The following is a 26,619-nucleotide window of genomic DNA, read 5'->3' as shown; positions in this document are numbered from 1 at the left end:
GTTAATGTAGTTGTTTTAAATGTCTAATATTTTGTAAAAGCTGACCCTGGTGGGACTTGAACCCACAACCTTTGAATGACCTACAAGATCCACCTAGAAGTCCAATGCGCTATCCGTTGCGCCACAGGGCCCACAAAACTGATAAATCAACAAATTTCCCTTATCAAGCCGAACACACAGACATGAACTGCAATATTGTAAATTTAATGAGTATATCTCAAACATTGTGTTCCCATTGAGATCAAAAGTCAACAACTCCTTGCTGTAATAAATGTCGAATTGAGAAGTGTAAGACGTCATAGTTTCCATACTTCCTCATCCCTTGTGCTATCCTTGGCTCTTTAACATTGGGAGTTGGGTCATCTATACCCCACAAGACGGTGTGCTAAACCTTTTTTCTTCAACGAATTGTGATTGTCACTGGTGTCCATGGATTACATGAAATCCTCTTCACCTTTATCTAACTTTGTCATGGTAGGGATATTACGTCAATGTGAGGGTGGGGTCATAGGATAGCGCAAGTGTTAAAAACACTGTCAAATCTGCTGTTACAAAGAGTTGGCTTTATATGTTCACGATTCCAGGCGTGGGTGAATAATCTGTCCTGGATTCCAAATAGCTAGTAGCATTGTGTCCAACTGATACCTATTTATGTAGTATTTTACATGGAGTTAATGTAGTTGTTTGAAATGTCTAATATTTTGTAAAAGCTGACCCTGGTGGGACTTGAACCCACAACCTTTGAATGACCTACAAGATCCACCTAGAAGTCCAATGCGCTATCCATTGCGCCACAGGGCCCACAAAACTGGTAGTCAACAAATCTCCCTTATCAAGCCGAACACACAGACATGAACTGCAATATTGTAGATTTAATGAGTATATCTCAAACATTGTGTTCCCATTGAGAACAAAAGCCAACAACTCCTTGCTGTAATAAATGTCGAATTGAGAAGTGTAAGACGTCATAGTGTCCATACTTCCTCATCCCTTGTGCTATCCTTGGCTCTTTAACATTGGGAGTTGGGTCATCTATACCCCACAAGACGGTGTGCTAAACCTTTTTTCTTCAACGAATTGTGATTGTCACTGGTGTCCATGGATTACATGAAATCCTCTTCACCTTTATCCAACTTTGTCATGGTAGGGATATTACATCAATGTAAGGGTGGGGTCATAGGATAGCACAAGGGTTAAAAATACTGTTAAAGCTGCTGTTACAAAGAGTTGGCTTTATATGTTCACGATTCCAGGCGTGGGTGAATAATCTGTCCTGGACTTCATATAGCTAGTAGCATTGTGTCCAACTGACACCTATTTAAGTAGATTTTGACATGGAGTTAATTTAGTTGTTTGAAATCTCTAATATTTTTTAAAAGCTGACCCTTGTGGGGCTTGAACCCACAACATTTGAATGACCTACAAGATCCACCTAGAAGTCCAATGCGCTATCCATTGCGCCACAGGGCCCACAAAACTGGTAAATCAACAAATCTCCCTTATCAAGCCGAACACACAGACATGAACTGCAATATTGTAGATTTAATGAGTATATTTCAAACATTGTGTTCCCATTGAGATCAAAAGCCAACATCTCCTCGCTGTAATAAATGTCGAATTGAGAAGTGTAAGACGTCATAGTGTCCATACTTCCTCATCCCTTGTGCTATCCTTGGCTCTTTAACATTGGGAGTTGGGTCATCTATACCCCACAAGACGGTGTGCTAAACCTTTTTACTTCAACGAATTGTGATTGTCACTGGTGTCCATGGATTACATGAAATCCTCTTCACCTTTATCCAACTTTGTCATGGTAGGGATATTACGTCAATGTAAGGGTGGGGTCATAGGAAAGCACAAGGGTTAAAAATACTGTCAAAGCTGCTGTTACAAAGAGTTGGCTTTATATGTTCACGGTTCCAGGCGTGGGTGAATAATCTGTCCTGGATTCCAAATAGCTAGTAGCATTGTGTCCAACTGATACCTATTTATGTAGTATTTGACATGGAGTTAATGTAGTTGTTTGAAATGTCTAATATTTTGTAAAAGCTGACCCTGGTGGGACTTGAACCCACAATCTTTGAATGACCTACAAGATCCACCTAGAAGTCCAATGCGCTATCCATTGCGCCACAGGGCCCACAAAACTGGTAAATCAACAAATTTCCCTTATCATGCCGAACACACAGACATGAACTGCAATGTTGTAGATTTAATGAGTATATCTCAAACATTGTGTTCCCATTGAGATCAAAAGCCAACAACTCCTGGCTGTAATAAATGTCGAATTGAGAAGTGTAAGACGTCATAGTGTCCATACTTCCTCATCCCTTGTGCTATCCTTGGCTCTTTAACATTGGGAGTTGGGTCATCTATACCCCACAAGACGGTGTGCTAAACCTTATTTCTTCAACGAATTGTGATTGTCACTGGTGTCCATGGATTACATGAAATCCTCTTCACCTTTATCTAACTTTGTCATGGTAGGATTATTACGTCAATGTGGGGGTGGGGTCATAGGATGGCACAAGGGTTAAAAATACTCTTAAATCTGCTGTTACAAAGAGTTGGCTTTATATGTTCACGGTTCCAGGCGTGGGTGAATAATCTGTCCTGGATTCCAAATAGCTAGTAGCATTGTGTCCAACTGACACCTATTTAAGTAGTTTTTGACATGGAGTTAATGTAGTTGTTTTAAATGTCTAATATTTTGTAAAAGCTGACCCTGGTGGGACTTGAACCCACAACCTTTGAATGACCTACAAGATCCTCCTAGAAGTCCAATGCGCTATCCATTGCGCCACAGGGCCCACAAAACTGGTTAATCAACAAATCTCCCTTATCAAGCCAAACACACAGACATGAACTGCAATATTGTAGATTTAATGAGTATATTTCAAACATTGTGTTCCCATTGAGATCAAAAGCCAACATCTCTTCGCTGTAATAAATGTCGAATTGAGAAGTGTAAGACGTCATAGTGTCCATACTTCCTCATCCCTTGTGCTATCCTTGGCTCTTTAACATTGGGAGTTGGGTCATCTATACCCCACAAGACGGTGTGCTAAACCTTTTTACTTCAACGAATTGTGATTGTCACTGGTGTCCATGGATTACATGAAATCCTCTTCACCTTTATCCAACTTTGTCATGGTAGGGATATTACGTCAATGTAAGGGTGGGGTCATAGGAAAGCACAAGGGTTAAAAATACTGTCAAAGCTGCTGTTACAAAGAGTTGGCTTTATATGTTCACGGTTACAGGCGTGGGTGAATAATCTGTCCTGGATTCCAAATAGCTAGTAGCATTGTGTCCAACTGATACCTATTTATGTAGTATTTTACATGGAGTTAATGTAGTTGTTTGAAATGTCTAATATTTTGTAAAAGCTGACCCTCGTGGGACTTGAACCCACAACCTTTGAATGACCTACAAGATCCACCTAGAAGTCCAATGCGCTATCCATCGCGCCACAGGGCCCACAAAACTGGTAGTCAACAAATCTCCCTTATCAAGCCGAACACACAGACATGAACTGCAATATTGTAGATTTAATGAGTATATCTCAAACATTGTGTTTCCATTGAGATCAAAAGCCAACAACTCCTGGCTGTAATAAATGTCGAATTGAGAAGTGTAAGACATCATAGTGTCCATACTTCCTCATCCCTTGTGCTATCCTTGGCTCTTTAACATTGGGAGTTGGGTCATCTATACCCCACAAGACGGTGTGCTAAACCTTTTTTCTTCAACGAATTGTGATTGTCACTGGTGTCCATGGATTACATGAAATCCTCTTCACCTTTATCCAACTTTGTCATGGTAGGGATATTACATCAATGTAAGGGTGGGGTCAAAGGAAAGCACAAGGGTTAGAAATACTGTCAAAGCTGCTGTTACAAAGAGTTGGCTTTATATGTTCACGGTTCCAGGCGTGGGTGAATAATCTGTCCTGGATTCCAAATAGCTAGTAGCATTGTGTCCAACTGATACCTATTTATGTAGTATTTTACATGGAGTTAATGTAGTTGTTTGAAATGTCTAATATTTTGTAAAAGCTGACCCTGGTGGGACTTGAACCCACAACCTTTGAATGACCTACAAGATCCACCTAGAAGTCCAATGCGCTATCCATTGCGCCACAGGGCCCACAAAACTGGTTAATCAACAAATCTCCCTTATTAAGCCAAACACACAGACATGAACTGCAATATTGTAGATTTAATGAGTATATTTCAAACATTGTGTTCCCATTGAGATCAAAAGCCAACATCTCCTCGCTGTAATAAATGTCGAATTGAGAAGTGTAAGACGTCATAGTGTCCATACTTCCTCATCCCTTGTGCTATCCTTGGCTCTTTAACATTGGGAGTTGGGTCATCTATACCCCACAAGACGGTGTGCTAAACCTTTTTTCTTCAACGAATTGTGATTGTCACTGGTGTCCATGGATTACATGAAATCCTCTTCACCTTTATCTAACTTTGTCATGGTAGGATTATTACGTCAATGTGGGGGTGGGGTCATAGGATGGCACAAGGGTTAAAAATACTCTTAAATCTGCTGTTACAAAGAGTTGGCTTTATATGTTCACGATTCTAGGGGTGGGTGAATAATCTGTACTGGATTCCAAATAGCTAGTAGCATTGTGTCCAACTGATACCTATTTATGTAGTATTTGACATGGAGTTAATGTAGTTGTTTGAAATGTCTAATATTTTGTAAAAGCTGACCCTTGTGGGACTTGAACCCACAACCTTTGAATGCCTTACAAGATCCACCTAGAAGTCCAATGCGCTATCCATTGCGCCACAGGGCCCACAACACTGGTAAATCAACAAATTTCCCTTATCATGCCGAACACACAGACATGAACTGCAATGTTGTAGATTTAATGAGTATATCTCAAACATTGTGTTCCCATTGAGATCAAAAGCCAACAACTCCTGGCTGTAATAAATGTCGAATTGAGAAGTGTAAGACGTCATAGTGTCCATACTTCCTCATCCCTTGTGCTATCCTTGGATCTTTAACATTGGGAGTTGGGACATCTATACCCCACAAGACGGTGTGCTAAACCTTTTTTCTTCAACGAATTGTGATTGTCACTGGTGTCCATGGATTACATGAAATCCTCTTCACCTTTATCTAACTTTGTCATGGTAGGATTATTACGTCAATGTGGGGGTGGGGTCATAGGATGGCACAAGGGTTAAAAATACTCTTAAATCTGCTGTTACAAAGAGTTGGCTTTATATGTTCACGATTCTAGGCGTGGGTGAATAATCTGTACTGGATTCCAAATAGCTAGTGGCATTGTGTCCAACTGACACCTATTTAAGTAGCTTTTGACATGGAGTTAATGTAGTTGTTTTAAATGTCTAATATTTTGTAAAAGCTGACCCTGGTGGGACTTGAACCCACAACCTTTGAATGACCTACAAGATCCACCTAGAAGTCCAATGCGCTATCCGTTGCGCCACAGGGCCCACAAAACTGTTAAATCAACAAATTTCCCTTATCAAGCCGAACACACAGACATGAACTGCAATATTGTAAATTTAATGAGTATATCTCAAACATTGTGTTCCCATTGAGATCAAAAGTCAACAACTCCTTGCTGTAATAAATGTCGAATTGAGAAGTGTAAGACGTCATAGTTTCCATACTTCCTCATCCCTTGTGCTATCCTTGGCTCTTTAACATTGGGAGTTGGGTCATCTATACCCCACAAGACGGTGTGCTAAACCTTTTTTCTTCAACGAATTGTGATTGTCACTGGTGTCCATGGATTACATGAAATCCTCTTCACCTTTATCTAACTTTGTCATGGTAGGGATATTACGTCAATGTGAGGGTGGGGTCATAGGATAGCGCAAGTGTTAAAAACACTGTCAAATCTGCTGTTACAAAGAGTTGGCTTTATAAGTTCACGATTCCAGGCGTGGGTGAATAATCTGTCCTGGATTCCAAATAGCTAGTAGCATTGTGTCCAACTGATACCTATTTATGTAGTATTTTACATGGAGTTAATGTAGTTGTTTGAAATGTCTAATATTTTGTAAAAGGTGACCCTGGTGGGACTTGAACCCACAACCTTTGAATGACCTACAAGATCCACCTAGAAGTCCAATGCGCTATCCATTGCGCCACAGGGCCCACAAAACTGGTAGTCAACAAATCTCCCTTATCAAGCCGAACACACAGACATGAACTGCAATATTGTAGATTTAATGAGTATATCTCAAACATTGTGTTCCCATTGAGAACAAAAGCCAACAACTCCTTGCTGTAATAAATGTCGAATTGAGAAGTGTAAGACGTCATAGTGTCCATACTTCCTCATCCCTTGTGCTATCCTTGGCTCTTTAACATTGGGAGTTGGGTCATCTATACCCCACAAGACGGTGTGCTAAACCTTTTTTCTTCAACGAATTGTGATTGTCACTGGTGTCCATGGATTACATGAAATCCTCTTCACCTTTATCCAACTTTGTCATGGTAGGGATATTACATCAATGTAAGGGTGGGGTCATAGGATAGCACAAGGGTTAAAAATACTGTTAAAGCTGCTGTTACAAAGAGTTGGCTTTATATGTTCACGATTCCAGGCGTGGGTGAATAATCTGTCCTGGACTTCATATAGCTAGTAGCATTGTGTCCAACTGACACCTATTTAAGTAGATTTTGACATGGAGTTAATTTAGTTGTTTGAAATCTCTAATATTTTTTAAAAGCTGACCCTTGTGGGGCTTGAACCCACAACATTTGAATGACCTACAAGATCCACCTAGAAGTCCAATGCGCTATCCATTGCGCCACAGGGCCCACAAAACTGTTAAATCAACAAATCTCCCTTATCAAGCCGAACACACAGACATGAACTGCAATATTGTAGATTTAATGAGTATATCTCAAACATTGTGTTCCCATTGAGATCAAAAGCCAACAACTCCTGGCTGTAATAAATGTCGAATTGAGAAGTGTAAGACATCATAGTTTCCATACTTCCTCATCCCTTGTGCTATCCTTGGCTCTTTAACATTGGGAGTTGGGTCAATTATACCCCACAAGACGGTGTGCTAAACCTTTTTTCTTCAACGAATTGTGATTGTCACTGGTGTCCATGGATTACATGAAATCCTCTTCACCTTTATCTAACTTTGTCATGGTAGGGATATTACGTCAATGTAAGGGTGGGGTCATAGGAAAGCACAAGGGTTAGAAATACTGTCAAAGCTGCTGTTACAAAGAGTTGGCTTTATATGTTCACGGTTCCAGGCGTGGGTGAATAATCTGTCCTGGATTCCAAATAGCTAGTAGCATTGTGTCCAACTGATACCTATTTATGTAGTATTTTACATGGAGTCAATGTAGTTGTTTGAAATGTCTAATATTTTGTAAAAGCTGACCCTGGTGGGACTTGAACCCACAACCTTTGAATGACCTACAAGATCCACCTAGAAGTCCAATGCGCTATCCATTGCGCCACAGGGCCCACAAAACTGGTTAATCAACAAATCTCCCTTATCAAGCAAAACACACAGACATGAACTGCAATATTGTAGATTTAATGAGTATATTTCAAACATTGTGTTCCCATTGAGATCAAAAGCCAACATCTCCTCGCTGTAATAAATGTCGAATTGAGAAGTGTAAGACGTCATAGTGTCCATACTTCCTCATCCCTTGTGCTATCCTTGGCTCTTTAACATTGGGAGTTGGGTCATCTATACCCCACAAGACGGTGTGCTAAACCTTTTTACTTCAACGAATTGTGATTGTCACTGGTGTCCATGGATTACATGAAATCCTCTTCACCTTTATCCAACTTTGTCATGGTAGGGATATTACGTCAATGTAAGGGTGGGGTCATAGGAAAGCACAAGGGTTAAAAATACTGTCAAAGCTGCTGTTACAAAGAGTTGGCTTTATATGTTCACGGTTCAAGGCGTGGGTGAATAATCTGTCCTGGATTCCAAATAGCTAGTAGCATTGTGTCCAACTGACACCTATTTAAGTAGTTTTTGACATGGAGTTAATTTAGTTGTTTGAAATGTCTAATATTTTGTAAAAGCTGACCCTGGTGGGACTTGAACCCACAACCTTTGAATGCCCTACAAGATCCACCTAGCAGTCCAATGCGCTATCCATCGCGCCACAGAGCCCACAAAACTGGTAAATCAACAAATCTCCCTTATCAAGCCGAACACACAGACATGAACTGCAATATTGTAGATTTAATGAGTATATCTCAAACATTGTGTTCCCATTGAGATCAAAAGCCAACAACTCCTGGCTGTAATAAATGTCGAATTGAGAAGTGTAAGACATCATAGTGTCCATACTTCCTCATCCCTTGTGCTATCCTTGGCTCTTTAACATTGGGTGTTGGGTCATCTATACCCCACAAGACGGTGTGCTAAACCTTTTTTCTTCAACGAATTGTGATTGTCACTGGTGTCCATGGATTACATGAAATCCTCTTCACCTTTATCTAACTTTGTCATGGTAGGGATATTACGTCAATGTAAGGGTGGGGTCATAGGAAAGCACAAGGGTTAGAAATACTGTCAAAGCTGCTGTTACAAAGAGTTGGCTTTATATGTTCACGGTTCCAGGCGTGGGTGAATAATCTGTCCTGGATTCCAAATAGCTAGTAGCATTGTGTCCAACTGATACCTATTTATGTAGTATTTTACATGGAGTTAATGTAGTTGTTTGAAATGTCTAATATTTTGTAAAAGCTGACCCTGGTGGGACTTGAACCCACAACCTTTGAATGACCTACAAGTCCAATGCGCTATCCATTGCGCCACAGGGCCCACAAAACTGGTTAATCAACAAATCTCCCTTATCAAGCCAAACACACAGACATGAACTGCAATATTGTAGATTTAATGAGTATATTTCAAACATTGTGTTCCCATTGAGATCAAAAGCCAACATCTCCTCGCTGTAATAAATGTCGAATTGAGAAGTGTAAGACGTCATAGTGTCCATACTTCCTCATCCCTTGTGCTATCCTTGGCTCTTTAACATTGGGAGTTGGGTCATCTATACCCCACAAGACGGTGTGCTAAACCTTTTTACTTCAACGAATTGTGATTGTCACTGGTGTCCATGGATTACATGAAATCCTCTTCACCTTTATCCAACTTTGTCATGGTAGGGATATTACGTCAATGTAAGGGTGGGGTCATAGGAAAGCACAAGGGTTAAAAATACTGTCAAAGCTGCTGTTACAAAGAGTTGGCTTTATATGTTCACGGTTCCAGGCGTGGGTGAATAATCTGTCCTGGATTCCAAATAGCTAGTAGCATTGTGTCCAACTGACACCTATTTAAGTAGTTTTTGACATGGAGTTAATGTAGTTGTTTGAAATGTCTAATATTTTGTAAAAGGTGACCCTGGTGGGACTTGAACCCACAACCTTTGAATGACCTACAAGATCCACCTAGAAGTCCAATGCGCTATCCATTGCGCCACAGGGCCCACAAAACTGGTAGTCAACAAATCTCCCTTATCAAGCCGAACACACAGACATGAACTGCAATATTGTAGATTTAATGAGTATATCTCAAACATTGTGTTCCCATTGAGAACAAAAGCCAACAACTCCTTGCTGTAATAAATGTCGAATTGAGAAGTGTAAGACGTCATAGTGTCCATACTTCCTCATCCCTTGTGCTATCCTTGGCTCTTTAACATTGGGAGTTGGGTCATCTATACCCCACAAGACGGTGTGCTAAACCTTTTTTCTTCAACGAATTGTGATTGTCACTGGTGTCCATGGATTACATGAAATCCTCTTCACCTTTATCCAACTTTGTCATGGTAGGGATATTACATCAATGTAAGGGTGGGGTCATAGGATAGCACAAGGGTTAAAAATACTGTTAAAGCTGCTGTTACAAAGAGTTGGCTTTATATGTTCACGATTCCAGGCGTGGGTGAATAATCTGTCCTGGACTTCATATAGCTAGTAGCATTGTGTCCAACTGACACCTATTTAAGTAGATTTTGACATGGAGTTAATTTAGTTGTTTGAAATCTCTAATATTTTTTAAAAGCTGACCCTTGTGGGGCTTGAACCCACAACATTTGAATGACCTACAAGATCCACCTAGAAGTCCAATGCGCTATCCATTGCGCCACAGGGCCCACAAAACTGGTAAATCAACAAATCTCCCTTATCAAGCCGAACACACAGACATGAACTGCAATATTGTAGATTTAATGAGTATATCTCAAACATTGTGTTCCCATTGAGATCAAAAGCCAACAACTCCTGGCTGTAATAAATGTCGAATTGAGAAGTGTAAGACATCATAGTTTCCATACTTCCTCATCCCTTGTGCTATCCTTGGCTCTTTAACATTGGGAGTTGGGTCAATTATACCCCACAAGACGGTGTGCTAAACCTTTTTTCTTCAACGAATTGTGATTGTCACTGGTGTCCATGGATTACATGAAATCCTCTTCACCTTTATCTAACTTTGTCATGGTAGGGATATTACGTCAATGTAAGGGTGGGGTCATAGGAAAGCACAAGGGTTAGAAATACTGTCAAAGCTGCTGTTACAAAGAGTTGGCTTTATATGTTCACGGTTCCAGGCGTGGGTGAATAATCTGTCCTGGATTCCAAATAGCTAGTAGCATTGTGTCCAACTGATACCTATTTATGTAGTATTTTACATGGAGTCAATGTAGTTGTTTGAAATGTCTAATATTTTGTAAAAGCTGACCCTGGTGGGACTTGAACCCACAACCTTTGAATGACCTACAAGATCCACCTAGAAGTCCAATGCGCTATCCATTGCGCCACAGGGCCCACAAAACTGGTTAATCAACAAATCTCCCTTATCAAGCAAAACACACAGACATGAACTGCAATATTGTAGATTTAATGAGTATATTTCAAACATTGTGTTCCCATTGAGATCAAAAGCCAACATCTCCTCGCTGTAATAAATGTCGAATTGAGAAGTGTAAGACGTCATAGTGTCCATACTTCCTCATCCCTTGTGCTATCCTTGGCTCTTTAACATTGGGAGTTGGGTCATCTATACCCCACAAGACGGTGTGCTAAACCTTTTTACTTCAACGAATTGTGATTGTCACTGGTGTCCATGGATTACATGAAATCCTCTTCACCTTTATCCAACTTTGTCATGGTAGGGATATTACGTCAATGTAAGGGTGGGGTCATAGGAAAGCACAAGGGTTAAAAATACTGTCAAAGCTGCTGTTACAAAGAGTTGGCTTTATATGTTCACGGTTCAAGGCGTGGGTGAATAATCTGTCCTGGATTCCAAATAGCTAGTAGCATTGTGTCCAACTGACACCTATTTAAGTAGTTTTTGACATGGAGTTAATTTAGTTGTTTGAAATCTCTAATATTTTGTAAAAGCTGACCCTCGTGGGGCTTGAACCCACAACCTTTGAATGACCTACAAGATCCACCTAGAAGTCCAATGCGCTATCCATCGCGCCACAGGGCCCACAAAACTGGTAAATCAACAAATCTCCCTTATCAAGCCGAACACACAGACATGAACTGCAATATTGTAGATTTAATGAGTATATCTCAAACATTGTGTTCCCATTGAGATCAAAAGCCAACAACTCCTGGCTGTAATAAATGTCGAATTGAGAAGTGTAAGACATCATAGTGTCCATACTTCCTCATCCCTTGTGCTATCCTTGGCTCTTTAACATTGGGTGTTGGGTCATCTATACCCCACAAGACGGTGTGCTAAACCTTTTTTCTTCAACGAATTGTGATTGTCACTGGTGTCCATGGATTACATGAAATCCTCTTCACCTTTATCCAACTTTGTCATGGTAGGGATATTACGTCAATGTAAGGGTGGGGTCATAGGAAAGCACAAGGGTTAGAAATACTGTCAAAGCTGCTGTTACAAAGAGTTGGCTTTATATGTTCACGGTTCCAGGCGTGGGTGAATAATCTGTCCTGGATTCCAAATAGCTAGTAGCATTGTGTCCAACTGATACCTATTTATGTAGTATTTTACATGGAGTTAATGTAGTTGTTTGAAATGTCTAATATTTTGTAAAAGGTGACCCTGGTGGGACTTGAACCCACAACCTTTGAATGACCTACAAGATCCACCTAGAAGTCCAATGCGCTATCCATTGCGCCACAGGGCCCACAAAACTGGTTAATCAACAAATCTCCCTTATCAAGCCAAACACACAGACATGAACTGCAATATTGTAGATTTAATGAGTATATTTCAAACATTGTGTTCCCATTGAGATCAAAAGCCAACAACTCCTGGCTGTAATAAATGTCGAATTGAGAAGTGTAAGACATCATAGTTTCCATACTTCCTCATCCCTTGTGCTATCCTTGGCTCTTTAACATTGGGAGTTGGGTCATCTATACCCCACAAGACGGTGTGCTAAACCTTTTTTCTTCAACGAATTGTGATTGTCACTGGTGTCCATGGATTACATGAAATCCTCTTCACCTTTATCCAACTTTGTCATGGTAGGGATATTACGTCAATGTAAGGGTGGGGTCATAGGAAAGCACAAGGGTTAGAAATACTGTCAAAGCTGCTGTTACAAAGAGTTGGCTTTATATGTTCACGGTTCCAGGCGTGGGTGAATAATCTGTCCTGGATTCCAAATAGCTAGTAGCATTGTGTCCAACTGATACCTATTTATGTAGTATTTTACATGGAGTTAATGTAGTTGTTTGAAATGTCTAATATTTTGTAAAAGCTGACCCTGGTGGGACTTGAACCCACAACCTTTGAATGACCTACAAGATCCACCTAGAAGTCCAATGCGCTATCCATTGCGCCACAGGGCCCACAAAACTGGTTAATCAACAAATCTCCCTTATTAAGCCAAACACACAGACATGAACTGCAATATTGTAGATTTAATGAGTATATTTCAAACATTGTGTTCCCATTGAGATCAAAAGCCAACATCTCCTCGCTGTAATAAATGTCGAATTGAGAAGTGTAAGACGTCATAGTGTCCATACTTCCTCATCCCTTGTGCTATCCTTGGCTCTTTAACATTGGGAGTTGGGTCATCTATACCCCACAAGACGGTGTGCTAAACCTTTTTTCTTCAACGAATTGTGATTGTCACTGGTGTCCATGGATTACATGAAATCCTCTTCACCTTTATCTAACTTTGTCATGGTAGGATTATTACGTCAATGTGGGGGTGGGGTCATAGGATGGCACAAGGGTTAAAAATACTCTTAAATCTGCTGTTACAAAGAGTTGGCTTTATATGTTCACGATTTTAGGGGTGGGTGAATAATCTGTACTGGATTCCAAATAGCTAGTAGCATTGTGTCCAACTGATACCTATTTATGTAGTATTTGACATGGAGTTAATGTAGTTGTTTGAAATGTCTAATATTTTGTAAAAGCTGACCCTGGTGGGACTTGAACCCACAACCTTTGAATGCCCTACAAGATCCACCTAGAAGTCCAATGCGCTATCCATTGCGCCACAGGGCCCACAAAACTGGTAAATCAACAAATTTCCCTTATCATGCCGAACACACAGACATGAACTGCAATGTTGTAGATTTAATGAGTATATCTCAAACATTGTGTTCCCATTGAGATCAAAAGCCAACAACTCCTGGCTGTAATAAATGTCGAATTGAGAAGTGTAAGACGTCATAGTGTCCATACTTCCTCATCCCTTGTGCTATCCTTGGATCTTTAACATTGGGAGTTGGGACATCTATACCCCACAAGACGGTGTGCTAAACCTTTTTTCTTCAACGAATTGTGATTGTCACTGGTGTCCATGGATTACATGAAATCCTCTTCACCTTTATCTAACTTTGTCATGGTAGGGATATTACGTCAATGTAAGGGTGGGGTCATAGGAAAGCACAAGGGTTAGAAATACTGTCAAAGCTGCTGTTACAAAGAGTTGGCTTTATATGTTCACGGTTCCAGGCGTGGGTGAATAATCTGTCCTGGATTCCAAATAGCTAGTAGCATTGTGTCCAACTGATACCTATTTATGTAGTATTTTACATGGAGTTAATGTAGTTGTTTGAAATGTCTAATATTTTGTAAAAGCTGACCCTGGTGGGACTTGAACCCACAACCTTTGAATGACCTACAAGTCCAATGCGCTATCCATTGCGCCACAGGGCCCACAAAACTGGTTAATCAACAAATCTCCCTTATCAAGCCAAACACACAGACATGAACTGCAATATTGTAGATTTAATGAGTATATTTCAAACATTGTGTTCCCATTGAGATCAAAAGCCAACATCTCCTCGCTGTAATAAATGTCGAATTGAGAAGTGTAAGACGTCATAGTGTCCATACTTCCTCATCCCTTGTGCTATCCTTGGCTCTTTAACATTGGGAGTTGGGTCATCTATACCCCACAAGACGGTGTGCTAAACCTTTTTACTTCAACGAATTGTGATTGTCACTGGTGTCCATGGATTACATGAAATCCTCTTCACCTTTATCCAACTTTGTCATGGTAGGGATATTACGTCAATGTAAGGGTGGGGTCATAGGAAAGCACAAGGGTTAAAAATACTGTCAAAGCTGCTGTTACAAAGAGTTGGCTTTATATGTTCACGGTTCCAGGCGTGGGTGAATAATCTGTCCTGGATTCCAAATAGCTAGTAGCATTGTGTCCAACTGACACCTATTTAAGTAGTTTTTGACATGGAGTTAATTTAGTTGTTTGAAATCTCTAATATTTTGTAAAAGCTGACCCTTGTGGGGCTTGAACCCACAACCTTTGAATGACCTACAAGATCCACCTAGAAGTCCAATGCGCTATCCATCGCGCCACAGGGCCCACAAAACTGGTAAATCAACAAATCTCCCTTATCAAGCCGAACACACAGACATGAACTGCAATATTGTAGATTTAATGAGTATATCTCAAACATTGTGTTCCCATTGAGATCAAAAGCCAACAACTCCTGGCTGTAATAAATGTCGAATTGAGAAGTGTAAGACATCATAGTGTCCATACTTCCTCATCCCTTGTGCTATCCTTGGCTCTTTAACATTGGGTGTTGGGTCATCTATACCCCACAAGACGGTGTGCTAAACCTTTTTTCTTCAACGAATTGTGATTGTCACTGGTGTCCATGGATTACATGAAATCCTCTTCACCTTTATCCAACTTTGTCATGGTAGGGATATTACGTCAATGTAAGGGTGGGGTCATAGGAAAGCACAAGGGTTAGAAATACTGTCAAAGCTGCTGTTACAAAGAGTTGGCTTTATATGTTCACGGTTCCAGGCGTGGGTGAATAATCTGTCCTGGATTCCAAATAGCTAGTAGCATTGTGTCCAACTGATACCTATTTATGTAGTATTTTACATGGAGTTAATGTAGTTGTTTGAAATGTCTAATATTTTGTAAAAGGTGACCCTGGTGGGACTTGAACCCACAACCTTTGAATGACCTACAAGATCCACCTAGAAGTCCAATGCGCTATCCATTGCGCCACAGGGCCCACAAAACTGGTTAATCAACAAATCTCCCTTATCAAGCCAAACACACAGACATGAACTGCAATATTGTAGATTTAATGAGTATATTTCAAACATTGTGTTCCCATTGAGATCAAAAGCCAACAACTCCTGGCTGTAATAAATGTCGAATTGAGAAGTGTAAGACATCATAGTTTCCATACTTCCTCATCCCTTGTGCTATCCTTGGCTCTTTAACATTGGGAGTTGGGTCATCTATACCCCACAAGACGGTGTGCTAAACCTTTTTTCTTCAACGAATTGTGATTGTCACTGGTGTCCATGGATTACATGAAATCCTCTTCACCTTTATCCAACTTTGTCATGGTAGGGATATTACGTCAATGTAAGGGTGGGGTCATAGGAAAGCACAAGGGTTAGAAATACTGTCAAAGCTGCTGTTACAAAGAGTTGGCTTTATATGTTCACGGTTCCAGGCGTGGGTGAATAATCTGTCCTGGATTCCAAATAGCTAGTAGCATTGTGTCCAACTGATACCTATTTATGTAGTATTTTACATGGAGTTAATGTAGTTGTTTGAAATGTCTAATATTTTGTAAAAGCTGACCCTGGTGGGACTTGAACCCACAACCTTTGAATGACCTACAAGATCCACCTAGAAGTCCAATGCGCTATCCATTGCGCCACAGGGCCCACAAAACTGGTTAATCAACAAATCTCCCTTATTAAGCCAAACACACAGACATGAACTGCAATATTGTAGATTTAATGAGTATATTTCAAACATTGTGTTCCCATTGAGATCAAAAGCCAACATCTCCTCGCTGTAATAAATGTCGAATTGAGAAGTGTAAGACGTCATAGTGTCCATACTTCCTCATCCCTTGTGCTATCCTTGGCTCTTTAACATTGGGAGTTGGGTCATCTATACCCCACAAGACGGTGTGCTAAACCTTTTTTCTTCAACGAATTGTGATTGTCACTGGTGTCCATGGATTACATGAAATCCTCTTCACCTTTATCTAACTTTGTCATGGTAGGATTATTACGTCAATGTGGGGGTGGGGTCATAGGATGGCACAAGGGTTAAAAATACTCTTAAATCTGCTGTTACAAAGAGTTGGCTTTATATGTTCACGATTTTATGGGTGGGTGAATAATCTGTACTGGATTCCAAATAGCTAGTAGCATTGTGTCCAACTGATACCTATTTATGTAGTATTTGACATGGAGTTAATGTAGTTGTTTGAAATGTCTAATATTTTGTAAAAGCTGACCCTGGTGGGACTTGAACCCACAACCTTTGAATGCCCTACAAGATCCACCTAGAAGTCCAATGCGCTATCCATTGCGCCACAGGGCCCACAAAACTGGTAAATCAACAAATTTCCCTTATCATGCCGAACACACAGACATGAACTGCAATGTTGTAGATTTAATGAGTATATCTCAAACATTGTGTTCCCATTGAGATCAAAAGCCAACAACTCCTGGCTGTAATAAATGTCGAATTGAGAAGTGTAAGACGTCATAGTGTCCATACTTCCTCATCCCTTGTGCTATCCTTGGATCTTTAACATTGGGAGTTGGGACATCTATACCCCACAAGACGGTGTGCTAAACCTTTTTACTTCAACGAATTGTGATTGTCACTGGTGTCCATGGATTACATGAAATCCTCTTCACCTTTATCTAACTTTGTCATGGTAGGGATATTACGTCAATGTAAGGGTGGGGTCATAGGAAAGCACAAGGGTTAGAAATACTGTCAAAGCTGCTGTTACAAAGAGTTGGCTTTATATGTTCACGGTTCCAGGCGTGGGTGAATAATCTGTCCTGGATTCCAAATAGCTAGTAGCATTGTGTCCAACTGATACCTATTTATGTAGTATTTTACATGGAGTTAATGTAGTTGTTTGAAATGTCTAATATTTTGTAAAAGCTGACCCTGGTGGGACTTGAACCCACAACCTTTGAATGACCTACAAGATCCACCTAGAGGTCCAATGGGCTATCCATTGCGCCACAGGGCCCACAAAACTGTTAAATCAACAAATTTCCCTTATCAAGCCGAACACACAGACATGAACTGCAATATTGTAAATTTAATGAGTATATCTCAAACATTGTGTTCCCATTGAGATTAAAAGCCAACAACTCCTGGCTGTAATAAATGTCGAATTGAGAAGTGTAAGACATCATAGTTTCCATACTTCCTCATCCCTTGTGCTATCCTTGGCTCTTTAACATTGGGAGTTGGGTCATCTATACCCCACAAGACGGTGTGCTAAACCTTTTTTCTTCAACGAATTGTGATTGTCACTGGTGTCCATGGATTACATGAAATCCTCTTCACCTTTATCTAACTTTGTCATGGTAGGGATATTACGTCAATGTGAGGGTGGGGTCATAGGATAGCACAAGTGTTAAAAACACTGTCAAATCTGCTGTTACAAAGAGTTGGCTTTATATGTTCACGATTCCAGGCGTGGGTGAATAATCTGTCCTGGATTCCAAATAGCTAGTAGTATTGTGTCCAACTGATACCTATTTATGTAGTATTTTACATGGAGTTAATGTAGTTGTTTGAAATGTCTAATATTTTGTAAAAGCTGACCCTGGTGGGACTTGAACCCACAACCTTTGAATGACCTACAAGATCCACCTAGAAGTCCAATGCGCTATCCATTGCGCCACAGGGCCCACAAAACTGGTAGTCAACAAATCTCCCTTATCAAGCCGAACACACAGACATGAACTGCAATATTGTAAATTTAATGAGTATATCTCAAACATTGTGTTCCCATTGAGATCAAAAGCCAACAACTCCTTGCTGTAATAAATGTCGAATTGAGAAGTGTAAGACGTCATAGTGTCCATACTTCCTCATCCCTTGTGCTATCCTTGGCTCTTTAACATTGGGAGTTGGGTCATTTATACCCCACAAGACGGTGTGCTAAACCTTTTTTCTTCAACGAATTGTGATTGTCACTGGTGTCCATGGATTACATGAAATCCTCTTCACCTTTATCTAACTTTGTCATGGTAGGGATATTACGTCAATGTGAGGGTGGGGTCATAGGATAGCGCAAGGGTTAAAAATACTGTTAAAGCTGCTGTTACAAAGAGTTGGCTTTATATGTTCACGATTCTAGGTGTGGGTGAATAATCTGTACTGGATTCCAAATAGCTAGTAGCATTGTGTCCAACTGACACCTATTTAAGTAGTTTTTGACATGGAGTTAATTTAGTTGTTTGAAATCTCTAATATTTTGTAAAAGCTGACCCTCGTGGGGCTTGAACCCACAACCTTTGAATGACCTACAAGATCCACCTAGAAGTCCAATGCGCTATCCATTGCGCCACAGGGCCCACAAAACTGGTAAATCAACAAATCTCCCTTATCAAGCCGAACACACAGACATGAACTGCAATATTGTAGATTTAATGAGTATATTTCAAACATTGTGTTTCCATTGAGATCAAAAGCCAACAACTCCTGGCTGTAATAAATGTCGAATTGAGAAGTGTAAGACGTCATAGTGTCCATACTTCCTCATCCCTTGTGCTATCCTTGGCTCTTTAACATTGGGAGTTGGGTCATCTATACCCCACAAGACGGTGTGCTAAACCTTTTTTCTTCAACGAATTGTGATTGTCACTGGTGTCCATGGATTACATGAAATCCTCTTCACCTTTATCTAACTTTGTCATGGTAGGATTATTACGTCAATGTGGGGGTGGGGTCATAGGATGGCACAAGGGTTAAAAATACTCTTAAATCTGCTGTTACAAAGAGTTGGCTTTATATGTTCACGATTCTAGGCGTGGGTGAATAATCTGTCCTGGATTCCAAATAGCTAGTAGCATTGTGTCCAACTGATACCTATTTATGTAGTATTTGACATGGAGTTAATGTAGTTGTTTGAAATGTCTAATATTTTGTAAAAGCTGACCCTGGTGGGACTTGAACCCACAACCTTTGAATGCCTTACAAGATCCACCTAGAAGTCCAATGCGCTATCCATTGCGCCACAGGGCCCACAAAACTGGTAAATCAACAAATTTCCCTTATCATGCCGAACACACAGACATGAACTGCAATGTTGTAGATTTAATGAGTATATCTCAAACATTGTGTTCCCATTGAGATCAAAAGCCAACAACTCCTGGCTGTAATAAATGTCGAATTGAGAAGTGTAAGACGTCATAGTGTCCATACTTCCTCATCCCTTGTGCTATCCTTGGCTCTTTAACATTGGGAGTTGGGTCATCTATACCCCACAAGACGGTGTGCTAAACCTTTTTTCTTCAACGAATTGTGATTGTCACTGGTGTCCATGGATTACATGAAATCCTCTTCACCTTTATCTAACTTTGTCATGGTAGGATTATTACGTCAATGTGGGGGTGGGGTCATAGGATGGCACAAGGGTTAAAAATACTCTTAAATCTGCTGTTACAAAGAGTTGGCTTTATATGTTCACGATTCTAGGCGTGGGTGAATAATCTGTACTGGATTCCAAATAGCTAGTGGCATTGTGTCCAACTGACACCTATTTAAGTAGCTTTTGACATGGAGTTAATGTAGTTGTTTTAAATGTCTAATATTTTGTAAAAGCTGACCCTGGTGGGACTTGAACCCACAACCTTTGAATGACCTACAAGATCCACCTAGAAGTCCAATGCGCTATCCGTTGCGCCACAGGGCCCACAAAACTGTTAAATCAACAAATTTCCCTTATCAAGCCGAACACACAGACATGAACTGCAATATTGTAAATTTAATGAGTATATCTCAAACATTGTGTTCCCATTGAGATCAAAAGTCAACAACTCCTTGCTGTAATAAATGTCGAATTGAGAAGTGTAAGACGTCATAGTTTCCATACTTCCTCATCCCTTGTGCTATCCTTGGCTCTTTAACATTGGGAGTTGGGTCATCTATACCCCACAAGACGGTGTGCTAAACCTTTTTTCTTCAACGAATTGTGATTGTCACTGGTGTCCATGGATTACATGAAATCTTCTTCACCTTTATCTAACTTTGTCATGGTAGGGATATTACGTCAATGTGAGGGTGGGGTCATAGGATAGCGCAAGTGTTAAAAACACTGTCAAATCTGCTGTTACAAAGAGTTGGCTTTATATGTTCACGATTCCAGGCGTGGGTGAATAATCTGTCCTGGATTCCAAATAGCTAGTAGCATTGTGTCCAACTGATACCTATTTATGTAGTATTTTACATGGAGTTAATGTAGTTGTTTGAAATGTCTAATATTTTGTAAAAGGTGACCCTGGTGGGACTTGAACCCACAACCTTTGAATGACCTACAAGATCCACCTAGAAGTCCAATGCGCTATCCATTGCGCCACAGGGCCCACAAAACTGGTAGTCAACAAATCTCCCTTATCAAGCCGAACACACAGACATGAACTGCAATATTGTAGATTTAATGAGTATATCTCAAACATTGTGTTCCCATTGAGAACAAAAGCCAACAACTCCTTGCTGTAATAAATGTCGAATTGAGAAGTGTAAGACGTCATAGTGTCCATACTTCCTCATCCCTTGTGCTATACTTGGCTCTTTAACATTGGGAGTTGGGTCATCTATACCCCACAAGACGGTGTGCTAAACCTTTTTTCTTCAACGAATTGTGATTGTCACTGGTGTCCATGGATTACATGAAATCCTCTTCACCTTTATCCAACTTTGTCATGGTAGGGATATTACATCAATGTAAGGGTGGGGTCATAGGATAGCACAAGGGTTAAAAATACTGTTAAAGCTGCTGTTACAAAGAGTTGGCTTTATATGTTCACGATTCCAGGCGTGGGTGAATAATCTGTCCTGGACTTCATATAGCTAGTAGCATTGTGTCCAACTGACACCTATTTAAGTAGATTTTGACATGGAGTTAATTTAGTTGTTTGAAATGTCTAATATTTTGTAAAAGCTGACCCTGGTGGGACTTGAACCCACAACCTTTGAATGACCTACAAGATCCACCTAGAAGTCCAATGCGCTATCCATTGCGCCACAGGGCCCACAAAACTGGTTAATCAACAAATCTCCCTTATCAAGCCAAACACACAGACATGAACTGCAATATTGTAAATTTAATGAGTATATCTCAAACATTGTGTTCCCATTGAGATCAAAAGCCAACAACTCCTGGCTATAATAAATGTCGAATTGAGAAGTGTAAGACATCATAGTGTCCATACTTCCTCATCCCTTGTGCTATCCTTGGCTCTTTAACATTGGGTGTTGGGTCATCTATACCCCACAAGACGGTGTGCTAAACCTTTTTTCTTCAACGAATTGTGATTGTCACTGGTGTCCATGGATTACATGAAATCCTCTTCACCTTTATCCAACTTTGTCATGGTAGGGATATTACGTCAATGTAAGGGTGGGGTCATAGGAAAGCACAAGGGTTAGAAATACTGTCAAAGCTGCTGTTACAAAGAGTTGGCTTTATATGTTCACGGTTCCAGGCGTGGGTGAATAATCTGTCCTGGATTCCAAATAGCTAGTAGCATTGTGTCCAACTGATACCTATTTATGTAGTATTTTACATGGAGTTAATGTAGTTGTTTGAAATGTCTAATATTTTGTAAAAGGTGACCCTGGTGGGACTTGAACCCACAACCTTTGAATGACCTACAAGATCCACCTAGAAGTCCAATGCGCTATCCATTGCGCCACAGGGCCCACAAAACTGGTTAATCAACAAATCTCCCTTATCAAGCCAAACACACAGACATGAACTGCAATATTGTAGATTTAATGAGTATATTTCAAACATTGTGTTCCCATTGAGATCAAAAGCCAACATCTCCTCGCTGTAATAAATGTCGAATTGAGAAGTGTAAGACGTCATAGTGTCCATACTTCCTCATCCCTTGTGCTATCCTTGGCTCTTTAACATTGAGAGTTGGGTCATCTATACCCCACAAGACGGTGTGCTAAACCTTATTTCTTCAACGAATTGTGATTGTCACTGGTGTCCATGGATTACATGAAATCCTCTTCACCTTTATCTAACTTTGTCATGGTAGGATTATTACGTCAATGTGGGGGTGGGGTCATAGGATGGCACAAGGGTTAAAAATACTCTTAAATCTGCTGTTACAAAGAGTTGGCTTTATATGTTCACGATTCTAGGCGTGGGTGAATAATCTGTACTGGATTCCAAATAGCTAGTAGCATTGTGTCCAACTGACACCTATTTAAGTAGTTTTTGACATGGAGTTAATGTAGTTTTAAATGTCTAATATTTTGTAAAAGCTGACCCCGGTGGGACTTGAACCCACAACCTTTGAATGACCTACAAGATCCACCTAGAAGTCCAACGCGCTATCCATTGCGCCACAGGGCCCACAAAACTGTTAAATCAACAAATTTCCCTTATCAAGCCGAACACACAGACATGAACTGCAATATTGTAAATTTAATGAGTATATCTCAAACATTGTGTTCCCATTGAGATCAAAAGTCAACAACTCCTTGCTGTAATAAATGTCGAATTGAGAAGTGTAAGACGTCATAGTTTCCATACTTCCTCATCCCTTGTGCTATCCTTGGCTCTTTAACATTGGGAGTTGGGTCATCTATACCCCACAAGACGGTGTGCTAAACCTTTTTTCTTCAACGAATTGTGATTGTCACTGGTGTCCATGGATTACATAAAATCCTCTTCACGTTTATCTAACTTTGTCATGGTAGGATTATTACGTCAATGTGGGGGTGGGGTCATAGGATGGCACAAGGGTTAAAAATACTCTTAAATCTGCTGTTACAAAGAGTTGGCTTTATATGTTCACGATTCTAGGCGTGGGTGAATAATCTGTACTGGATTCCAAATAGCTAGTAGCATTGTGTCCAACTGATACCTATTTATGTAGTATTTGACATGGAGTTAATGTAGTTGTTTGATATGTCTAATATTTTGTAAAAGCTGACCCTGGTGGGACTTGAACCCACAACCTTTGAATGACCTACAAGATCCACCTAGAAGTCCAATGCGCTATCCATTGCGCCACAGGGCCCACAAAACTGGTAAAACAACAAATTTCCCTTATCATGCCGAACACACAGACATGAACTGCAATGTTGTAGATTTAATGAGTATATCTCAAACATTGTGTTCCCATTGAGATCAAAAGCCAACAACTCCTGGCTGTAATAAATGTCGAATTGAGAAGTGTAAGACGTCATAGTGTCCATACTTCCTCATCCCTTGTGCTATCCCTGGCTCTTTAACATTGGGAGTTGGGTCATCTATACCCCACAAGACGGTGTGCTAAACCTTTTTTCTTCAACGAATTGTGATTGTCACTGGTGTCCATGGATTACATGAAATCCTCTTCACCTTTATCTAACTTTGTCATGGTAGGATTATTACTTCAATGTGGGGGTGGGGTCATAGGATGGCACAAGGGTTAAAAATACTCTTAAATCTGCTGTTACAAAGAGTTGGCTTTATATGTTCACGATTCTAGGCATGGGTGAATAATCTGTACTGGATTCCAAATAGCTAGTAGCATTGTGTCCAACTGACACCTATTTAAGTAGTTTTTGACATGGAGTTAATGTAATTGTTTAAAATGTCTAATATTTTGTAAAAGCTGACCCTGGTGGGACTTGAACCCACAACCTTTGAATGACCTACAAGATCCACCTAGAAGTCCAATGCGCTATCCATTGCGCCACAGGGCCCACAAAACTGGTTAATCAACAAATCTCCCTTATTAAGCCAAACACACAGACATGAACTGCAATATTGTAGATTTAATGAGTATATTTCAAACATTGTGTTCCCATTGAGATCAAAAGCCAACATCTCCTCGCTGTAATAAATGTCGAATTGAGAAGTGTAAGACGTCATAGTGTCCATACTTCCTCATCCCTTGTGCTATCCTTGGCTCTTTAACATTGGGAGTTGGGTCATCTATACCCCACAAGACGGTGTGCTAAACCTTTTTTCTTCAACGAATTGTGATTGTCACTGGTGTCCATGGATTACATGAAATCCTCTTCACCTTTATCTAACTTTGTCATGGTAGGATTATTACGTCAATGTGGGGGTGGGGTCATAGGATGGCACAAGGGTTAAAAATACTCTTAAATCTGCTGTTACAAAGAGTTGGCTTTATATGTTCACGATTCTAGGCGTGGGTGAATAATCTGTACTGGATTCCAAATAGCTAGTAGCATTGTGTCCAACTGATACCTATTTATGTAGTATTTTACATGGAGTTAATGTAGTTGTTTGATATGTCTAATATTTTGTAATAGCTGACCCTGGTGGGACTTGAACCCACAACCTTTGAATGACCTACAAGATCCACCTAGAAGTCCAATGCGCTATCCATTGCGCCACAGGGCCCACAAAACTGGTAAATCAACAAATTTCCCTTATCATGCTGAACACACAGACATGAACTGCAATGTTGTAGATTTAATGAGTATATCTCAAACATTGTGTTCCCATTGAGATCAAAAGCCAACAACTCCTGGCTGTAATAAATGTCGAATTGAGAAGTGTAAGACGTCATAGTGTCCATACTTCCTCATCCCTTGTGCTATCCTTGGCTCTTTAACATTGGGAGTTGGGTCATCTATACCCCACAAGACGGTGTGCTAAACCTTTTTTCTTCAACGAATTGTGATTGTCACTGGTGTCCATGGATTACATGAAATCCTCTTCACCTTTATCTAACTTTGTCATGGTAGGATTATTACGTCAATGTGGGGGTGGGGTCATAGGATGGCACAAGGGTTAAAAATACTCTTAAATCTGCTGTTACAAAGAGTTGGCTTTATATGTTCATGATTCTAGGCGTGGGTGAATAATCTGTACTGGATTCCAAATAGATAGTAGCATTGTGTCCAACTGACACCTATTTAAGTAGTTTTTGACATGGAGTTAATGTAATTGTTTGAAATGTCTAATATTTTGTAAAAGCTGACCCTGGTGGGACTTGAACCCACAACCTTTGGATGACCTACAAGATCCACCTAGAAGTCCAATGCGCTATCCATTGCGCCACAGGGCCCACAAAACTGTTAAATCAACAAATTTCCCTTATCAAGCCGAACACACAGACATGAACTGCAATATTGTAAATTTAATGAGTATATCTCAAACATTGTGTTCCCATTGAGATCAAAAGTCAACAACTCCTCGCTGTAATAAATGTCGAATTGAGAAATGTAAGACGTCATAGTTTCCATACTTCCTCATCCCTTGTGCTATCCTTGGCTCTTTAACATTGGGAGTTGGGTCATCTATACCCCACAAGACGGTGTGCTAAACCTTTTTTCTTCAACGAATTGTGATTGTCACTGGTGTCCATGGATTACATGAAATCCTCTTCACCTTTATCTAACTTTGTCATGGTAGGGATATTACGTCAATGTGAGGATGGGGTCATAGGATAGCGCAAGTGTTAAAAACACTGTCAAATCTGCTGTTACAAAGAGTTGGCTTTATATGTTCACGATTCCAGGCGTGGGTGAATAATCTGTCCTGGATTCCAAATAGCTAGTAGCATTGTGTCCAACTGATACCTATTTATGTAGTATTTTACATGGAGTTAATGTAGTTGTTTGAAATGTCTAATATTTTGTAAAAGGTGACCCTGGTGGGACTTGAACCCACAACCTTTGAATGACCTACAAGATCCACCTAAAAGTCCAATGCGCCATCCATTGCGCCACAGGGCCCACAAAACTGGTAGTCAACAAATCTCCCTTATCAAGCCGAACACACAGACATGAACTGCAATATTGTAGATTTAATGAGTATATCTCAAACATTGTGTTCCCATTGAGATCAAAAGCCAACAACTCCTTGCTGTAATAAATGTCGAATTGAGAAGTGTAAGACGTCATAGTGTCCATACTTCCTCATCCCTTGTGCTATCCTTGGCTCTTTAACATTGGGAGTTGGGTCATCTATACCCCACAAGACGGTGTGCTAAACCTTTTTTCTTCAACGAATTGTGATTGTCACTGGTGTCCATGGATTACATGAAATCCTCTTCACCTTTATCCAACTTTGTCATGGTAGGGATATTACATCAATGTAAGGGTGGGGTCATAGGATAGCACAAGGGT

General features: G+C 40.3%; 1 protein-coding gene and 38 non-coding genes across 45 annotated transcripts in view; 1 reads left to right on the top strand and 38 right to left on the bottom strand.

Annotated features, from left to right (window-relative positions):
• LOC101163356 (ATP-dependent 6-phosphofructokinase, platelet type) overlaps positions 1–26,619 on the top strand; it is a 93,548-nt gene that overhangs the window by 30,535 nt on the left and 36,394 nt on the right. The gene's annotated exons all lie outside the window — the stretch shown is intronic.
• trnar-ucu (transfer RNA arginine (anticodon UCU)) lies at positions 42–131 on the bottom strand. Its single transcript is given in 2 exon segments — positions 42–77; positions 95–131. It is a non-coding gene; the product is annotated as a tRNA-Arg (tRNA).
• On the bottom strand, positions 712–801 carry trnar-ucu (transfer RNA arginine (anticodon UCU)). The gene is given in 2 exon segments: positions 712–747; positions 765–801. It is a non-coding gene; the product is annotated as a tRNA-Arg (tRNA).
• Positions 1,381–1,470, bottom strand: trnar-ucu (transfer RNA arginine (anticodon UCU)). Its single transcript is given in 2 exon segments — positions 1,381–1,416; positions 1,434–1,470. It is a non-coding gene; the product is annotated as a tRNA-Arg (tRNA).
• On the bottom strand, positions 2,051–2,140 carry trnar-ucu (transfer RNA arginine (anticodon UCU)). The gene is given in 2 exon segments: positions 2,051–2,086; positions 2,104–2,140. It is a non-coding gene; the product is annotated as a tRNA-Arg (tRNA).
• On the bottom strand, positions 2,721–2,810 carry trnar-ucu (transfer RNA arginine (anticodon UCU)). Its single transcript is given in 2 exon segments — positions 2,721–2,756; positions 2,774–2,810. It is a non-coding gene; the product is annotated as a tRNA-Arg (tRNA).
• On the bottom strand, positions 3,391–3,480 carry trnar-ucu (transfer RNA arginine (anticodon UCU)). The gene is given in 2 exon segments: positions 3,391–3,426; positions 3,444–3,480. It is a non-coding gene; the product is annotated as a tRNA-Arg (tRNA).
• On the bottom strand, positions 4,060–4,149 carry trnar-ucu (transfer RNA arginine (anticodon UCU)). Its single transcript is given in 2 exon segments — positions 4,060–4,095; positions 4,113–4,149. It is a non-coding gene; the product is annotated as a tRNA-Arg (tRNA).
• Positions 4,730–4,819, bottom strand: trnar-ucu (transfer RNA arginine (anticodon UCU)). The gene is given in 2 exon segments: positions 4,730–4,765; positions 4,783–4,819. It is a non-coding gene; the product is annotated as a tRNA-Arg (tRNA).
• Positions 5,400–5,489, bottom strand: trnar-ucu (transfer RNA arginine (anticodon UCU)). Its single transcript is given in 2 exon segments — positions 5,400–5,435; positions 5,453–5,489. It is a non-coding gene; the product is annotated as a tRNA-Arg (tRNA).
• On the bottom strand, positions 6,070–6,159 carry trnar-ucu (transfer RNA arginine (anticodon UCU)). The gene is given in 2 exon segments: positions 6,070–6,105; positions 6,123–6,159. It is a non-coding gene; the product is annotated as a tRNA-Arg (tRNA).
• trnas-gcu (transfer RNA serine (anticodon GCU)) lies at positions 6,739–6,828 on the bottom strand. Its single transcript is given in 2 exon segments — positions 6,739–6,774; positions 6,792–6,828. It is a non-coding gene; the product is annotated as a tRNA-Arg (tRNA).
• trnar-ucu (transfer RNA arginine (anticodon UCU)) lies at positions 7,409–7,498 on the bottom strand. Its single transcript is given in 2 exon segments — positions 7,409–7,444; positions 7,462–7,498. It is a non-coding gene; the product is annotated as a tRNA-Arg (tRNA).
• trnat-ugu (transfer RNA threonine (anticodon UGU)) lies at positions 8,749–8,825 on the bottom strand. Its single transcript is given in 2 exon segments — positions 8,749–8,784; positions 8,789–8,825. It is a non-coding gene; the product is annotated as a tRNA-Thr (tRNA).
• Positions 9,406–9,495, bottom strand: trnar-ucu (transfer RNA arginine (anticodon UCU)). The gene is given in 2 exon segments: positions 9,406–9,441; positions 9,459–9,495. It is a non-coding gene; the product is annotated as a tRNA-Arg (tRNA).
• On the bottom strand, positions 10,075–10,164 carry trnar-ucu (transfer RNA arginine (anticodon UCU)). Its single transcript is given in 2 exon segments — positions 10,075–10,110; positions 10,128–10,164. It is a non-coding gene; the product is annotated as a tRNA-Arg (tRNA).
• Positions 10,745–10,834, bottom strand: trnar-ucu (transfer RNA arginine (anticodon UCU)). Its single transcript is given in 2 exon segments — positions 10,745–10,780; positions 10,798–10,834. It is a non-coding gene; the product is annotated as a tRNA-Arg (tRNA).
• trnar-ucu (transfer RNA arginine (anticodon UCU)) lies at positions 11,415–11,504 on the bottom strand. Its single transcript is given in 2 exon segments — positions 11,415–11,450; positions 11,468–11,504. It is a non-coding gene; the product is annotated as a tRNA-Arg (tRNA).
• trnar-ucu (transfer RNA arginine (anticodon UCU)) lies at positions 12,085–12,174 on the bottom strand. The gene is given in 2 exon segments: positions 12,085–12,120; positions 12,138–12,174. It is a non-coding gene; the product is annotated as a tRNA-Arg (tRNA).
• trnar-ucu (transfer RNA arginine (anticodon UCU)) lies at positions 12,755–12,844 on the bottom strand. The gene is given in 2 exon segments: positions 12,755–12,790; positions 12,808–12,844. It is a non-coding gene; the product is annotated as a tRNA-Arg (tRNA).
• Positions 13,425–13,514, bottom strand: trnar-ucu (transfer RNA arginine (anticodon UCU)). Its single transcript is given in 2 exon segments — positions 13,425–13,460; positions 13,478–13,514. It is a non-coding gene; the product is annotated as a tRNA-Arg (tRNA).
• Positions 14,095–14,171, bottom strand: trnat-ugu (transfer RNA threonine (anticodon UGU)). Its single transcript is given in 2 exon segments — positions 14,095–14,130; positions 14,135–14,171. It is a non-coding gene; the product is annotated as a tRNA-Thr (tRNA).
• Positions 14,752–14,841, bottom strand: trnar-ucu (transfer RNA arginine (anticodon UCU)). Its single transcript is given in 2 exon segments — positions 14,752–14,787; positions 14,805–14,841. It is a non-coding gene; the product is annotated as a tRNA-Arg (tRNA).
• trnar-ucu (transfer RNA arginine (anticodon UCU)) lies at positions 15,422–15,511 on the bottom strand. Its single transcript is given in 2 exon segments — positions 15,422–15,457; positions 15,475–15,511. It is a non-coding gene; the product is annotated as a tRNA-Arg (tRNA).
• Positions 16,092–16,181, bottom strand: trnar-ucu (transfer RNA arginine (anticodon UCU)). The gene is given in 2 exon segments: positions 16,092–16,127; positions 16,145–16,181. It is a non-coding gene; the product is annotated as a tRNA-Arg (tRNA).
• Positions 16,762–16,851, bottom strand: trnar-ucu (transfer RNA arginine (anticodon UCU)). The gene is given in 2 exon segments: positions 16,762–16,797; positions 16,815–16,851. It is a non-coding gene; the product is annotated as a tRNA-Arg (tRNA).
• On the bottom strand, positions 17,432–17,521 carry trnar-ucu (transfer RNA arginine (anticodon UCU)). The gene is given in 2 exon segments: positions 17,432–17,467; positions 17,485–17,521. It is a non-coding gene; the product is annotated as a tRNA-Arg (tRNA).
• Positions 18,102–18,191, bottom strand: trnar-ucu (transfer RNA arginine (anticodon UCU)). The gene is given in 2 exon segments: positions 18,102–18,137; positions 18,155–18,191. It is a non-coding gene; the product is annotated as a tRNA-Arg (tRNA).
• trnar-ucu (transfer RNA arginine (anticodon UCU)) lies at positions 18,771–18,860 on the bottom strand. The gene is given in 2 exon segments: positions 18,771–18,806; positions 18,824–18,860. It is a non-coding gene; the product is annotated as a tRNA-Arg (tRNA).
• Positions 19,441–19,530, bottom strand: trnar-ucu (transfer RNA arginine (anticodon UCU)). Its single transcript is given in 2 exon segments — positions 19,441–19,476; positions 19,494–19,530. It is a non-coding gene; the product is annotated as a tRNA-Arg (tRNA).
• trnar-ucu (transfer RNA arginine (anticodon UCU)) lies at positions 20,111–20,200 on the bottom strand. Its single transcript is given in 2 exon segments — positions 20,111–20,146; positions 20,164–20,200. It is a non-coding gene; the product is annotated as a tRNA-Arg (tRNA).
• Positions 20,781–20,870, bottom strand: trnar-ucu (transfer RNA arginine (anticodon UCU)). Its single transcript is given in 2 exon segments — positions 20,781–20,816; positions 20,834–20,870. It is a non-coding gene; the product is annotated as a tRNA-Arg (tRNA).
• On the bottom strand, positions 21,450–21,539 carry trnar-ucu (transfer RNA arginine (anticodon UCU)). The gene is given in 2 exon segments: positions 21,450–21,485; positions 21,503–21,539. It is a non-coding gene; the product is annotated as a tRNA-Arg (tRNA).
• On the bottom strand, positions 22,120–22,209 carry trnar-ucu (transfer RNA arginine (anticodon UCU)). Its single transcript is given in 2 exon segments — positions 22,120–22,155; positions 22,173–22,209. It is a non-coding gene; the product is annotated as a tRNA-Arg (tRNA).
• Positions 22,787–22,876, bottom strand: trnar-ucu (transfer RNA arginine (anticodon UCU)). Its single transcript is given in 2 exon segments — positions 22,787–22,822; positions 22,840–22,876. It is a non-coding gene; the product is annotated as a tRNA-Arg (tRNA).
• trnar-ucu (transfer RNA arginine (anticodon UCU)) lies at positions 23,457–23,546 on the bottom strand. The gene is given in 2 exon segments: positions 23,457–23,492; positions 23,510–23,546. It is a non-coding gene; the product is annotated as a tRNA-Arg (tRNA).
• On the bottom strand, positions 24,127–24,216 carry trnar-ucu (transfer RNA arginine (anticodon UCU)). Its single transcript is given in 2 exon segments — positions 24,127–24,162; positions 24,180–24,216. It is a non-coding gene; the product is annotated as a tRNA-Arg (tRNA).
• On the bottom strand, positions 24,797–24,886 carry trnar-ucu (transfer RNA arginine (anticodon UCU)). The gene is given in 2 exon segments: positions 24,797–24,832; positions 24,850–24,886. It is a non-coding gene; the product is annotated as a tRNA-Arg (tRNA).
• trnar-ucu (transfer RNA arginine (anticodon UCU)) lies at positions 25,467–25,556 on the bottom strand. The gene is given in 2 exon segments: positions 25,467–25,502; positions 25,520–25,556. It is a non-coding gene; the product is annotated as a tRNA-Arg (tRNA).

Source organism: Oryzias latipes, chromosome 17, assembly GCF_053564925.1.
Source record: "Oryzias latipes strain Hd-rR chromosome 17, Olatipes_Hd-rR_3.1".
In the NCBI taxonomy this organism is placed as follows: Eukaryota; Metazoa; Chordata; class Actinopteri; order Beloniformes; family Adrianichthyidae; genus Oryzias; species Oryzias latipes.
The sequence above is the reverse complement of the archived record's forward strand: the minus strand, read 5'-3'. Positions and strand labels throughout refer to the sequence as shown.